This window comes from Nicotiana sylvestris, chromosome 8 (assembly GCF_000393655.2).
Source record: "Nicotiana sylvestris chromosome 8, ASM39365v2, whole genome shotgun sequence".
NCBI classification, from domain to species: domain Eukaryota; kingdom Viridiplantae; phylum Streptophyta; class Magnoliopsida; order Solanales; family Solanaceae; genus Nicotiana; species Nicotiana sylvestris.
The window spans coordinates 158029656-158043066 of record NC_091064.1 but is presented as its reverse complement, the minus strand read 5'-3'; positions in this window follow the sequence as shown (position 1 = coordinate 158043066).

Here is a 13411-nt window from a genome sequence, read left to right as displayed (position 1 = left end):
AGGCGCTTCACGGCTCGGTCATAGGGTGCACAATATACATAAAATGTGCACAAAAAGAAACATCAAGCGACCCCAATCAAGGAAATGGGGCAAGAATTGTATTGGGAATAAGAAAAGATTCCAAGAGTTGTAATTTTAAACACATACCAAAATTGTTTAAACTTTTCCATTTCTAACCCCATACCAGAAAGACCTTTCGACCAATCTTAGAAAAAGGCTAAGTCAAGCAAATGAAGATGGATCATAACATTCTGGTACAAACAAGAAAAGAAAGTAAAAACGAGAGAGTCTTATAGGTGAAAACCCAAACGGGCACCATAAGGTGACGGAAGTTGAGGAAAAAGTAAAAATGAGAGAGTCTTATTGGTGAAAACCTTTGTAGGCACCATAAGGCGAAAAGGAAGTGAGAAATGAACAAATGAGGAAGGTTTATCGGTGAAAACTCTTTGAGACGTTACAAGCCCAACAGGCCTGTGAAATGAAAAATGAAGTTGGATTATGGAAATTTTGGGGGAAAACGAAAATAAGACAATTGAGAGGAGATTGATTAAAAGACTGGGTTGATTAATCCGAAATGCATACCCTGATCATTGGTGCCAGTAACTCCAATCAGATAAGTTTTCATTCTTGCTCCAACAGTCATCCAAAATTGGATTTTTCTTTTTATTCTATAATTGTCGAAATCAACGTGTTTCGTCACTAATAATCTTACTTTTCTAAAAGCTTTGAAATAAGTTTTATTCCAAACAAATAAGAAGGAATGTCAAGGTATACTACCAAGATTCAAGGTTACATGATGCAAAATACGGCCACAAAAAGTGGAAGATAAAGGATATGGGTGTAAGAAAGGTGAAATCAAAAGTGGATCAGCAAAGTCAGAAGGGACATATGATTACAGTTAAAAGGGTTCGAAGGAAAACATACAGAGGGGAATCCTATAGTCAAGGATCAATGACAAAGACAAAACAGTCTTTTCAACCATTCTAAGGCAGTAAAGAGAGACAAAGAGAAGCATCACCATCTGCAAGAATACCACAGCAAACCAACCTGCTTTAAACTAACGAAGTTTTCTTTGATTTAAAACAGGGGCAAGTATAATATTTGTGTCAGGGAATACCTGAGAGAATTAAAGAAGTCAGGCGTCCACCTGGAGAATGATGATGAATAATTAAAGAAGTCAGGCGTCCACCTGGAGAATGAGGATGAAGAAAAGAAGAAGTCAGGCGTCCACCTGGAGAATGAGGATGAAGAAAAGAAGAAGTCAGGCGTCCACCTGGAGAATGAGGACAAAGAATTGAAAAAGTCAGGCGTCCACCTGGAGAATGAGGACAAAGAAAAGAAGAAGTCAGGCGTCCACCTGGAGAATGAGGACAAAGAAAAGAAGAAGTCAGGCGTCCACCTGGAGAATGAGGACAAAGAATTAAAGAAGTCAGGCGTCCACCTGGAGAATGAGGATAAAGAAATTAAAGAAGTCAGGCATCCACCTGGAGAATGAGGATGAAGAATTGAAGAAGTCAGGCGTCCACCTGGAGAATGAGGATAAAGAAATTAAAGAAGTCGGGCGTCCACCTGGAGAATGAGGATGAAGAAAGAAGAAGTCAGGCGTCCACCTGGAGAATGAGGACAAAGAATTGAAAAAGTCAGGCGTCCACCTGGAGAATGAGGACAAAGAAAAGAAGAAGTCAGGCGTCCACCTGGAGAATGAGGACAAAGAATTAAAGAAGTCAGGCGTCCACCTGGAGAATGAGGATAAAGAAATTAAAGAAGTCAGGCATCCACCTGGAGAATGAGGATGAAGAATTGAAGAAGTCAGGCGTCCACCTGGAGAATGAGGATAAAGAAATTAAAGAAGTCAGGCGTCCACCTGGAGAATGAGGATGAAGAAAGAAGAAGTCAGGCGTCTACCTGGAGAATGAGGACAGAGAATTAAAGAAGTCAGGCGTCCACCTGGAGAACGAGGATAAGAAATTAAAGAAGTCAGGCGTCCACCTGGAGAATGAGGACAAAGAATTAAAGAAGTCAGGCGTCCACCTGGAGAATGAGGATGAGAAAAGAAGAAGTCAGGCGTTCACCTGGAGAATGAGGATGAAGAATTGAAGAAGTCAGGCGTCCACCTGGAAAATGAGGATAAAGAAATTAAAGAAGTCAGGCGTCCACCTGGAGAACGAGGATAAGAAATTAAAGAAGTTAGGCGTCCACCTGGAGAATGAGAATAAAGAAATTGAAGAAATCAGGCATCCACCTGGAGAATAAGGATGAAGAAGGAAAAGAAACAGTCAAGGCACCCACCTGAAGAACGAGGGAATGAAATTGAAATGTTGAAATCAAAAGCCCGCTCATATGGAAAAGGAGCACACTTAGAATCAATAAAGCAGAGAAGTCCAACAGAATCCCTAGCAAGAAACAACAAGAGTTCCAAAAGGAATACGGAATAAGCCAAATGCCCAAGAGTCACCAAGATATCAAGACAACAAGAAACACAAGGGCATGATCTAGATAATATTTTTATAATTCCTGTACCCTGATCTAGTTTAATTTTTGTATTACCTTGGAAGTAAGGTGTAATAAGGAGGTCAGCAAGCAGTAAAAACAGCACGAACCAGCAGTAACATCACAGTCCCACGGTAGTCCCAGCTACCCAAAAAATTCCCGAACTACACTGACCTGATTCCTTTATAGCCAAGGATATGTAGGAAACCTTTGAAGCATAGGTTCGGTCAAGTCTTTCTAAAAATGCTTCCCACGGAGTATTCGAACGGGCAAAAATCGCTCGTATCCGCTCACTTTATCTTTGCACGAAAACTCTTCGAGTTTCCGCATAAAGAGGGGCAGCTGTGAGCACGTAATTTTTGCCTTACGAAAAACTACTCCAAAATAAATCAAAAATAAAATAAATTTCTTTTACTATGTAATTTCTGAATTTGCGTGGTGTTAAATATTTGTTTATGTCCGTAAATGTTTACTTTGTCATGATAAAATGAAAAATAAAATAAAATACATGTTGCATGCATATAGGATATAACTATGCATTTTAAAAGATAATTTAAATAAAAAAAATATATGCGTTAGTTCTATTTTAAATATCCCACTGTGTGATTAATGTTTTTGACTATGTGTTAAATAATTGTTATGAAGTAATTAATATTTTTGTGTAAGGTTAAAAATTGTTTTATAATTTTTATTAGGATTTTTTATAATTTAAATAAAATTAGAAAATATATATAAATTGTGAAAGGAAATTGGACCTGGATTAAAATCCAGGCCCAAGTGAATTAATTTCCCCCCCAGCCCAATCCAAAATAGCCTGTCCGGTCCAATTCAATGCAGCTACGCCAAACGACGTCGTTTGGTGATCATTCATCAAGGGCCGTTGGATTAAGTCCATCCAACGGCCAAGATTTCATCACCCTAACCCAAGACCCTTACCCGATCCAATACCCGGTTCAACCCGTCCCCCTAACTTAAACCAAACGACACCGTTTGGTTAAGTGAATAGATCCCAGCCATCCATCCTGCCTAATCCAACGGTCCATATCCACCCACCATTCCCCTATATAAACCCATAATCCTTTACCCGACCCCCTAACTAAACACCCCCCCTCTCCGCTCCTGTTCATCATCGTTCCAAACATATCCCTAACCCTAGCCGCCCCTATTCCCCTTCGCCTGAAACCCGGCGGCATCAACGCCGCCGGTCACCACCTTGACACCCCAGAACCCTCTGAACGCCCTCTACACAAATATGACCATAGATTCCTTCGAATCAGGCCCCAACCCTTCGAATCTTAAATCGAAGGTTGGCCTGAAAACCTAATCTCAACCAATCAGCCCCAAATTAACACCATGGCTTCCCCTAACAACCCTTGTTATGGATTTGAAGTTAGTTTGGCTCGAATCACTTCAGAGCTTCTCGAATCTTCTTTTGAAGATTCGAGCCAAACAAAATTACCCAGATCTGTTCCAAAGTGACACCAAATAACCCCTAGGCTTCCCTCACCCTTGTGTCGTACTTGGTTTCCCCCGAATCTAACCAGAAATGATTAGGTCCCAAATCGAACCTTCAGGAAACCTAGAAATGCCAAACTTCTGGATTTTTGTCCAAATTGATTAAAGGATTGAGGTTTAATCGACCTTAGTCGAAGTATTTTCAGTGGAAAATACTTCGACTAAGGTCTGTTTGATTTCAAACAAAAAAACTCCGAAAGCCGAGTTGAGTTCGAGTCTGATTGAAGATTCAAAGGTATTTTTTCTATTATTTTGTGTATTCTACGTGTGTTGTTGTTTGTCTTAATAGCTTGTTAATTTTTCATGATTTTATTTGATTAATTCTGTCACCTTTGTCTCATGCCCGTCTATATGGTCAAATATGAAACTGTTTCAGTTGGTTGTGATTGTTCATAATGTAAGTAATCGACTCGATTAAGTTCGTCGATTAGTTATATTATGAATTCTCACTTATGATAATGCTAATGAAAAACAGTCTGCTTCTATTGTTTTAGACCAATTATGGACAATTGTTGTAGATAATCAGTTTAAATTAATACTCGTCAGTTAAATCACCCTTGTTTACATTTCAATGAGTCTGTCAAAATGAATGCTGTGTATATGTTGATTTCTGAACCAGTAAGTTTTAGGGCATTATCAGTATACTGACAATGCCCCTGCACTTATGCTAAATTCAATTTCAATTCAGACTTTGTTCTGTTAAGTTCTGTGTATTGTTAAAATGTTTGTGTACAAGTTCAGTGTTCAAATCTGAATTTAGTTTTGTCCATTAGCTATTAGACATTGGGTGTTGGATCAATTAGCTATCATTGAGTAGACAGAATGTTTGTTTGATTTAGGAATTGGTTATTAGCTGCTAAACAGGTTTAATTCAGATAATTTAGTTAAGGTTTAAGCAGTTTTGGTCTGGGGCAGTAATAACAGTAATATTAAGGGATTTTCAGGGGGTAGTTGAGGAATGAAACAGTAGGATAATGTGATAATAGTAGTGGGCTGAAAGTGGAATGTAATGGCTATAGTTTAAGATACTAATGGGGAACAGGGGATAATGGGGCTGCTGAAAATCATGTTAGGATCACATAAAGTATTAAAAAGTAGTTTTAATGGAAACTTTCTAATTTTTAAAGGGATAAAGGGTCCAGCCACCATGACAAAGGTGCAACCAGCCCTGTATAAATACAAGAGCTGGACAGCTTAAAAGGGGGAGACTGGAAGAGATTTTGGAAGGGAGAAAAAATCAGTTTCCAGAGAGAGAGAAATCAGCTTTTCATAATAGAGGGCAGTCAGTTTTTTTTAGACTTTAAAGGAGTTTTAAGAGAAAAAGAGAGTGTGAAATTGGGGAAGCAAACAGATTTTTAGGATCAGTTTTCAGAAGAGGAGAGTTTGAGAGATTTTAGGAGAGGAAAAAGAAACAGAAAAGGAACAAAAGAGTAGTCACACACACACGCAGATATACAGCAACAGAAACAGAAAAAAAATCAGAAAAATGGGAATTTGAAACTGAAAAGAAATTGAAATTTGAAATATTGTTCTTTTGTTGAATCTGTTCAACCTTACTTGGTTCCATTGATTCAGTTAACATCTGAAGTATCCAGTTAAAAAATAACTGTACTGTGCATCTGTTTTCTTCGGATCTTATTATTGCTCAAATCTGTGGGAATACTGGTATTTCGCTGTTTTTGTTACTACTGCAACTGCTGAAACTTACTTCTTCTACCTCCATTTCCAGGTACATATCTTTCTTAAATTCTATGTTGGAAAGAGATTCGGCATGATAAATCAATGAAGTTTGAATTGCAGTTCTATTTTTCCATTTATCTAAGTTTGTTATTATAAATTTCAGTTTTGTTTCATGTTATTTCATATAGAGGTATGCTAGACATGTTAATTATCAGTTGATCATTTTCCTTTGAAATTCATATAAGCATTGTAATAATTTTATCTATTCCAGAATTTCATTAAGGTATAATTATGGTTGAATTGTTAAGATAGGGAATATGGTATGAGGTTGGTTATTAATCAAGTCTTACGACATTGTTAGACAGGTATAAAGTAGTCCGGGAATATAAAGAAATGAGTGGTTAGTGTATTTCGAATGTTTGGTTGTGGATTAAGTCTAGATGATGATTGATTGTACTTAATTCATATATGGCATAATAATGATTATGGTTAACACCAATATTTGGAAATTGCATTATTATCCTCCATTATGTTCGCAAACGTCAAAACAGGGTGAATAATGTTGTAGGCAATATTACTTTATTAAGTCAATTAGGTAGATTTGTTCTCTTTTTCAAAATAACAAATGGCCTAGGAGGTTATAATGTGAAAGTTAGTAACAATGGTTGATTATATATACATTTACGTTTAACCATAAGCAGAATCAATTATAATAATTTCGCCTATTCAATTAAAAACGAATATATGAGAATAAGTTGAGATGTACATGTACAGATTGCAACATTTTAAATCAATGGTAAGCAAAAAATAGAAATTGCATTAAGTAAATAATGAAATTTCTTGGAAAATATTTCTTTCCTTTATGAATCATTCATTTTCAGTTTCATATGCCATTTACTCTTTGGCATATATATATATATATGTCATATTTATTTTAAAGATAGTATTAATCATATTTTTATTATGTCCTTTGAATTTGAATAGTTGGAATGAATATAATTTATATTCGGAAATTATAATCAATGGGAAACATTTAATAAATTGTGAATTCTTTTTCAAGAATTAAGAGTATTTTAAATGAAGATTTCTCATAATATAATAAATAATTTGTGGAAAAATCCCCAATATCATTATAAATATTTTGCGCAATTAGGGATACGTTCGCGTACCCTGATTATTTTATTTTTTTAAAAAAAGCAAAAATTCGGATTATGCGTATGCGCAATTTCGAGCGAATATTTAATAAAAGGATTTTTCCAAAGGCGTTAAATCAATTTCATAAAAATCCGAGATGTACGGTTCACTATTCAAGAAAAACAAATATTCTTGATTCGACACAATTCCGAAAAAAAATGATTGTTTAATAAATATATTACCAAAAGCTATCGTGTACACGTACGCGTGACACAATTCCGCATTTTTAAAATTTATAACACGAATATACGTACGCGTAATTCGATTCAAAGAAGGGTTCTCAATCACAATAAGTATAAGCGGTAGTAAAATCAGATAACATCAACATATTTAAAATCAAGATAATTAAGCCAATAATAAAAACAGTTAAGCGACCGTGCTAGAACCATGGAATTCGGAAATGCCTAACACCTTCTTCCGGATTAACAGAATTCCTTACTCAGGATTTCTGGTTCGCAGAATAATAAACAGAGTCATATTCTCCTCGATTCAGGGATTGAAATTGGTGACTTGGGACGCCTTAAAATTTCCAGGTGGCGACTCTGAAAATAATTAAATAAATCCCGTTTCGACTGTCCTTTAATTGGAGAAAACTCCCCACACGCCCCGCGGGCGCGGCAAAAAGGAGGTGCGACACCTGGCCGCTTGTATTCGAAGCTTTTTGGCTTCTTTTTTATCTTGTGGGAGTGTTCCCTCCTGCAAATATGATATGATGCGGTTGCGCCAGTCCCAAGTTAAATTTATAGAATGTACCTCGACTTGGTCTATTAATGAGTGGAGAGGGGTGACCACGTTCTCCTTGGTTATATTTTTAGTTGCTGCTGCTAGCTTGGCGAGACCGTCTGCTTCGATATTTTGCGCCCGTGGTATTTGGTCGAGTCGGCACTTGTCTAATTCTAGTAGCAGCTTTTGGATTTTGGTCAGGTATTTCTGTAGCCTCTGCTCCTTGTTCTGGAAAGTCCCAGTAACTTGGTTTACGACAAGTTGAGAGTCGCAGCGGAGGATGACTCATCGTGCACCATATTTGAGGGCCAATTTCAGTCCTGCAATTACGGCCTCATACTCGGCCTCATTGTTAGTCATTTCAGGGCACCATATGGATTGGCGAATAACTTTTCCCGTTGGGACTTCGAGTATGAGTTCCAATCAAGATCCCGACGCGTTGGATGTGCCGTCGGTGTGGAGGACCCAGAGGTCGGGTCACTTAGGGGAGGCGCGAAACACTTCTTGCTCGGCCTCAGACAGTATTTTCGCACTAAAGTCAGTGAGTACTTGTGATTTTATTGCAGTACGCGGTTGATATGTTATATCGTGTTTGATCAATTCTATGGCCCATTTGGCCAATCTACCCGACAACTCGGGTTTGTGCAGGATGCTTCTGAGGGGAAAAGTTGTGACCACCTTTATGGGGTGACACTGAAAATATGGTCTGAGCTTACGTGAAGCTATGACTAGTGCCAGAGCTAATTTTTTGAGGTGGGGATACCTCATTTCGGTGTCAACCAAAGTTTTGCTGATATAGTAAATCAGAGATTGCGTACCTTTGCTTTCACGGACTAAAATCGCGCTTATCGCAACTTCGGAGACGACTAGGTAGACAATGAGGCATTCACCTGGATCTGCCTTGATGAGTAACAGTGGTAAGGACAAGTAGGTTTTCAGTTTTCTCAGGCCATCGACACACTCCAAATTCCGCTGGAGCCCGTTGTCTTTCTTTAGCACACTGAAAAATTTATCACGCCTGTCCGACAACCGTGAGATGAACCTTGATAGGGCAGTTATTCGACCTATCAATTTTTGTACCTGTTATTTTGCTGGTTAACATTTTCGGTATTCCTTCGATGGCCTTAATCTGATCTGGGTTGACCTTGATGCCTCTTTGCGATACCGAGAAACTGAGGAATTTGCCCGAGGTTACATCGAAGGCGCATTTTTTGGGGTTTAGTTTCATGTCGTACTGCCTTAATATGTCGAAGGCTTCCTTCCGATGATCGATATGATCTTTTTTCCTTTTTGACTTAACCAACATGTCGTCGATGTAGACTTCTATTATTTTGTCGAGTTGGTTTTTGAACATTTTGGTGACCAATCTCTGGCATGTCGCCCCTGCATTCTTTAGTTCTAACGGCATGACCTTATAGTAGTATGTTCCTTGGTAAATGATGAAAGTGGTTTTCTCCTGGTCTTCTTCCTCCATGAGGATCTGGTTGTAACCCGAGTAGGCATCTAAGAAGCTCAGCAACTCGTGTCCTGCTGTTGCGTCGATGAGTTGGTCGATGTGTGGCAATGTAAAGGAGTCTTTTGAGCATGCCTTTTTTTAGGTCTGTAAAATCTACACACATCTGCCACTTTCCATTTTTCTTCTTTACCATGACCATATTGGCGACCCACTAGGAATATTTTGACTCTTGGATGGAGCCATTTGCGAGCAACTTATCAACTTCTTCGTTGACGGTTTCGTTGATTGTGGCGTTGAACTTCCTTCTTACTTGTCGTACTGGCGAGTAGAGGCGGTCAACATTCAATTTGTGTGTGGCGATGTCTTTTGGGATACCTGGAATATCTGCATGGGAGAAGGAAAATAGATCGGCATTGTCAGTTAAGAATTTACAAAACTTACCAGGTTTTGAGAGGTTGTGCCCGATATAAGCCTTTTTTGTGCTGTTAGTGCCATCCAGTAGGATGGGATTGAGATACTCTATTGTCGACTCAGATGCTTCCATAGTGTCGGGGTCCTTGATAACGTCTGTCTGTATGTCAAGTTTGGTTACCGACATTGCTAATTGCTATGCTTCCGCACTTTCCCCTTTTAGTTGTTGGGTGTGGGTGCAATCTTGGGCGATGCGATAGCATTCTTGTGTGGTGCGTTGTTCGCCCGGATGCTGAATACCCCTCAGGGAGTAGGAAACTTGATTACTTGATAGAGACTGGACGAGACTGCTCACATGGCGTGTATCCACGGGCACCCTATGATAGCGTTGTAGGCTGTATCTTGGTCCATGACGTGAAACGTCATTTCCAGAGTGACTCCTCCGGCTAGGACGGGTAGCACTATCACTCTTGAAGTCCGCTCGACTGCATTATTAAAACATGTTAGTGTTATGCAACGCGATATTATTCTATCTTCAAGTCTCATATGTACGAGGACTGGAGGATGGATAATACACGCACCGCTCCCGTTATCTACCATTATTCTTTTTACATCAGTATCTGCAATGCATAAAGTGATAACAAGATCCTCATAGTGAGGGAAAGACAAACCGTCGGTATCTGACTTATCGAAGACGATACTATCTTTGAGGTCATCATACCGTTCGTGAGTGATCAACCATTTGAGTTTATGTGTGGTGTGTCGCTCCCCCATTTTTCACCCTTTTACGCTAGGAGAGGAGTTTCCGAGTTTCAACATTCATGGGGTGTAATGACTCATTTTCCCTTTTTAGGGAATTGGGTATTTTGAAGAGCCGCTACCTAATGATTTAAGGAGCATTAAGACACCTATAGAGTTTATTTACAACTAGGTATGATAACCAGAGATTGGGTAAGGGCTTGAAATTATCCCAAGGGGAAGGTGTTAGGCACCTCTCAGGATCCACTAGTGTGGTTCCCGACCAGATAGTTCTTTTGTGAATTTGTGCAATTAGCAAGTAAACAAATAAAGGCTCAAGTAAGAGAGGATTTAAGTTAAACACACAAACGTTTGAAAACAATTATTGAAAGGCAAGGTTTGAAAGAGTTATAAGCTAGACATTTTTGTAAAAAATAAAGGGAGTCCTAGGTTTGTTTATAATATGGATCACCTTAATGCAATACCCGGTATGACACTCCTCAAAAGAGGGGATACACATGGTATTAGCGCATCGGTCATCATATCCATATCTACCCTTCCCACCCCGTTAAGGTATTAAAGCGCGGATTAGTCTCGACCTCTATTGCATGCTATTACCCGCCCCATTCCTATCAGTCCCGGAGGAATTTAGGACTACTATTCCTATAAAAGGGAGGATTTTAGATTGACTCTTAGGTTTAAAGGTAAAAGGCTAAGGCGACATGCAAAAACACATAGGACTGCATTTAGAGGGAAACATATAAGAAATTACAAGGTTCATGTATACCTCCGCAAACAGTTCATATAAACAGCATGACTTAAACATAGTTAAGGTCTGAATTTTAAAATCCTAAAGCAAGGAGTTTGACTCAGAACCAGATTTATTATATAACTCAGAAAAGAAGTCCGAATCAGGCCTGCCTGCTGGTTGTAGCAGTTGGTAATTAACAAAGGCAATTCCAGTTTTATTTAAATAGTTACCTAGGGCTTGCCTAGGCGTAGTAGTGATGTCATATCAGCATGATATCTATTACTGATTGGGAGTGTAGTAAAACAGTAAACAATTTTCAAACGAGCGATTCGGATCCTATAGGCATGCTTTCTAACCGTATTAATTTAAGAGAGCAGGTTATTTAATCTGATTCAGAACAGATAAGTACGAGCCAAACTGATTTTTTAAACTAAACTGGTTTTAAATCCTATAGGCATGATCTCTATTATAGCTGATTTTAATTCCTACAGACATGGTATCTAAGTATTAAAGGCTGATTTTAGTCCTATAGGCACGGTATCTAATTTGAACACGAAGTGGAGTAGGCAGGATTTATTTGACCAAAGCAAAGTTCCTGTAGGCATGATTTCTATTACAGGCCATTTAGATCCTATAGATATGGTTTCTAATTATATAAGAGCATGCCGAATTTTGTTAAACCCAAAGCAAATCCTATAGGCATGTTCTCTAATAGATCATATCGAAAATACACCTTTAGGCATGTTATCTACCTTTCTAATAGTTAAAGCATGCATAATCACCTCATCCCTTTTCACTAGCCAACCCTAAATATTGTTTACAAATTATTACAACCCAAATGATTAAATTACAAAAGAAGTGCAGAAATAAGAAAATTACAACTAAAGGAAAGCCTGATCTTGACTTCCTCTCTGAGTTAGGTAATGAACCACTTTAGTGCCAGAATTTCAAAGCCTTTCTCATACCAGGGTGTGTCAAAGTTCCCTAAGGATATTAAGGTATCCCGGGCAGTGCTCACACCCAAGTTTGCATAACCATACAAAAATGAGTGCAGTGTGGAAGGGCCAACCCTTATGTGTCCAGGTTCAGAGGGAGCTCAAGGGTCCTAAGGCAAGGCTCACACAAGAGGGGCATAACCTAGGTTCTAAGAATATGGTGGAAGTGCAGAACATAGTTGAAAAAAGAGTTTGTTTAAAACTGGACTGGTAAGTCCATTTTGAAAGTAATCAGTAGCAAAAGTGTTTGAAATCAGTTGGGGTAATGAGCAAAACTCTAACACACAGAATCAGTAGTCACACAAAGGGGTCAAGGGGTTTTGGGGATACATTGTATGAAGCATATGACCCGAGTAGGGTTAGGTTTGGTCATGCACAACAATAGCTAATGCTGGCATGCCCACAAACCAGCCAGAGAACACAAACACATGGAGGGGATATGTGGATTTGGGATTCATAAGTCCCCAAACACATAACAAGTGACTGACAGAGTACACATAGGAAAGCATTAATTTAAAAGGGAAGGGAGCATATTAAAGCATGCTAGTAATGTAACTTGACTGCATAAACATAAACAAGAGTAGACAAGAATGAAAGAAATTGGAGCAACTAAAGAAAGCATGTTGTTGTTGAGGCTTGAAAATTAACTAGGACATACCAGTAGAGAAGCAAAGTGCAGAAAGGAAAAGTAAGCAAGATTCCACAGTCTAGCCTTGGCTTTCAGCCGGCTAGACAAAGCAGTAGCACAAGTAGCAAAATAGAAAAGAGAGAGTTTTGAGTGTAAGTGTGTGTTATGAACTCAAATTGTTCGTGTGTATAAAGAAAAAGTGTAGGGTATTTATAGTTTCGAAAACGAGTGAAAAATAAGGTAATAAGTAAAGTCTTAACACAAGCATGAAAATAATCATAATCAATTAACACAAGTGATTCCCTTTAATTAAGGAATTACTGCTTAACGGATACTGGTAGGTTTAATTAAGGAAATAAATCATTTTGGGACAGATTGATTATTGCCATATAAGGGGGCAGTAAAAGCATGAAGTAAATAATCAAGTCTAAGTACAAAAATATACTTAGTTTTGGGAGAGGATTCAGCAAAATCAAACATCACGGTAAATGAAAGGAATAAATTAATTTTAAATAAATGAGTGAAAAATTAGGGTTTATAAGGGAAACCTTCGCAATCAATCGTAAGATTGAGGGAGTCAGAATCAATCAAGAAAGGGTCATGATTCTGCACCTCAACATATAAATAGCAAGGAATGAACATGCATGTAGGGTCAAATATGTTGACAAAAAGAAGCAACACAAACATACAGTAGCAGTAAGGGTAAGATAGGATTCAGCAGTAAGAAAAATATTCGAAGCACAGTAGTCAAGTAGGTCAAGTAGTCACAGAGAATCAATAGTGAAGAAGAACACAGCAATAGGTAAGAGAGTCAGAAACAAGTAAAGGTC